The sequence below is a fragment of the Habropoda laboriosa genome, unplaced genomic scaffold (genome assembly GCF_001263275.1).
Source record: "Habropoda laboriosa isolate 0110345459 unplaced genomic scaffold, ASM126327v1 scaffold42, whole genome shotgun sequence".
In the NCBI taxonomy this organism is placed as follows: domain Eukaryota; kingdom Metazoa; phylum Arthropoda; class Insecta; order Hymenoptera; family Apidae; genus Habropoda; species Habropoda laboriosa.
Window position 1 is genome coordinate 1,085,380 of NW_017100181.1, and position 3,344 is coordinate 1,088,723.

The window sequence follows — 3,344 nt, forward strand, 5'->3', positions numbered from 1 at the left end:
TAAATTAAAGTCGTAAGAAGTTATTTATTAATTTTATTTTCTTAATAAAAATTTACGTGATACATGATAACAATCACTACAGTAAATAATTGTTTACAATATATTTCATATATTTTTATGGTCTGCGTAACATGAAAAATGTACGCGCACGCGTGTATATGTATACAGGATGATTCACTATGTACGTTAAAAAATTTATCAGTTGACTCAAGAAATTATTCTGAATACAAAATTAAAAAAAAAAAAACATACACCTGAACACATTTATAGTTAACAATATCTGTTATCCATAGTTAATCGAAGTTACTAACTTGGCCTGATTTTAACGCGTCTATGAAAATTTTATTCGGCCCGATACGATTACTCCTCTTGTTCAAATCCTTGTAACGTTGGATTCAGAAGAAAAATTAGGTTCCAATGAGCTAGTGTCATGTGTAGCCTAATTTCTTATGGGAATACTTCGTTTCATTATCAACAAACAAAAATAACAAAAACTACCACCAGAAGTACAAAACAATTCTCTCTGACGAAAAGTATAACACACCAGGTGTCTAGTGTTAGCAGTAGGTGAGCTAAATGACCTCGGCTAAAAAATTAGTAATTGCTGTTGAAAGTAATCGTTGAGTATTCCTCTATTAGCTAAAAAAAGATGAGAATCAAGTCTAATAACGGACTGAGTTAAAAATTGGATTAAAGCACGTCCACAAGGAGGATGGTCTTTTGCCACCCAATCAAATGAAAATTCATATTAATAAAGAACAATTTTATTTGGTTATAATATAAACCAAAATCTTAAGAAATCCTGGTTCAAGAAAAATATTGAAAAAAAAGAGAGTTTAGAATAATGAGAAATTTGAACACCTGAAATTAATTTGATTACATTAAGCAGAAACACTGAAGTATAGGTACCATGCATATCTCTATTATCTAACGCTGTATGTGGCTATATATCGAGGACTCTTTGGCAAGGGGATTCGATATATGATGACTGACACGGCAGGAGAAAAATTAGACAATTCTAAAGAAGATATGCGCTTATAGTAGGAGAAAAGAAACTGATGTCCCTTTAGGAAATATTGGCTATACATGAAGAAGTAGAACATCTCCCTGAGGCAGGAACACTGCGAGATGATGAAACAACTAATATAGCAACAACGAAAACATCACTGATCTATCATTATACATATCAAGTATTGAAAAAGGTGACCAACATGAAGGGCATAGATAAAGATAATACATCGACATAGTCATACTTAAATGATCAAGCTGAGTAATCAAGAAAATCACCTCCAGATAGAACAACAAGAAACAAAAGAAGAAAAAAACTAAAAACAATTGAAATCAGTACAGAAGGAGGAAGAAACCATAATCAAAGATGGAAGCAAAGAGAAGGAAAAAACTGATATCCAACAATAAAACATCAAAGAAGAAATTAAAGCTATCTATAAGATTATTGTAACATGTAAAAAATAGAGAAACAAATACAACAGGGATGTAAAGAGATATCAAATAATCTCATTACCGCCAATAATTTCGTACTTCGAGCACAAGGCTTACAAGCTTACGGTTTCCTAAATATTTTTTTTTCTTTTGTTAACAATGACTACTGATTTATTAACAAGTTTGGTAAAAAAATGATGTATTATGAATAATGCTGTCGATCAATCTGTCAACTCTGAAAAGCAACATTTTGATTTATAATGACGTTAATTTTCAACCATATATAGGCAATTGCTATGTTACAAAGGAAATTTTAAGTGTAATATTTTTTCCAAACTTTTAAAAATAACATTTCACTGAGAAAATTGCATAATATAAAATTATGTATAATTTTCAAATGGTAAAGATATCTTTCAATACTAAGAAAAAAAAAAGGAGTACTTAACAAACAAAAATGTTCTCAAATAAAAGAAGGAAATCTTAATATGTACATAAATTCTGAAAGCTTAACAGTTCCAGGAGTACAACTTCATTTTGTAAGTCAAGACATACAAATTGATTAAAACTGACAGCTTTGATGGGCATCTCCTGAATGATTGAGCTTACAGAATATCTTCGTGTTTAGAATCACTCTTTAAATCAACTGGTCAATTTTTGTATACATACTCCAATACATATAGGGTGAATCACCTGTATGCTTAACTTAGGTAACTTTTAAATTTTATGTTATGTGAAAATATTGTATACGAAAGTTGCTTGACTATAAAGAAGATATTATATATCATAAGCTCTTTTTTTTTTAGGCAGCAGTGGAAATTTGAAAATCAATTTCACTTTCTTAAGGAGAACACAATATTTTATATACCAAAATTTGAAGAAATACCGAGTTCTGAATAAAAATGTATTAACTTCTGTTAGCTCTAAATTTAATATTTAGCAAGGAATTATCAAGAAACCGATCAATATATCTTTTAAATAGCATTTAATAATGATAAGGGTTAATATATTTCAGTTTCAAATTTAACATTCATTCAAGTGTAGCATGAATGATATGGCATTTTATTAAAAAAAAAAATAGAATTTGATTTTTAGATCTCCAAGATGTCATAGTTTATAATAGAAGTACATATGCTGTACAGTACTTCTTTCAACATCATGACATTTTTTTACAATGTGTTGTACACATAATCTAGGAGTTACTCAAGGTGAGCATGTAGATGCCTCACTTTGTATATATACACATGGGCGTGCACGCGCATGCATACTTTTTCATTCATTCATACTTCTTTCATACTTACATACTGTAAATTACTTCAAGTCAATGTTAAACAATATAGAGCTTCTTCTTGTCTTTAAAATTAATAAAAATTTCAATGAATATAAAACTACATAAGAAAACCAGATGAAATAATAAATATATGGCACACTTGTAATACATCAAAATTAGATGTAAATAAATATCACATTAAATACAAAATGCATATTATCACATTTAGGAAACCCTGTATTATATGTATATAAATAACAAAATAAAAATGAACAAAATTTTTAATTTACATAATGTAAATATCTATGTACAAGCAAAGCATCACTTTTTATAATTTGTGGAAAATACAACGAATTTTGTTATATTATGTGTGCAACATATAATACATATGTAATGACTAGTATAATAGTTTATAGTATATACGCTTAATACATAAATATCAAAAGAATTTCTTATAGTGTATAGTCTCGCATAAACTTATTTTTAATATTACTATAAATTATAAGTCTGATGCCAGCATATTTGGCACACATGTGTAAATAGAAATACTAATTTTTTAATAACTTTATGTCACATCGTAATTTTTTCACAGAAAAGTTAATAATTCGAAAAAAATATCACAATTATCAATTTACTC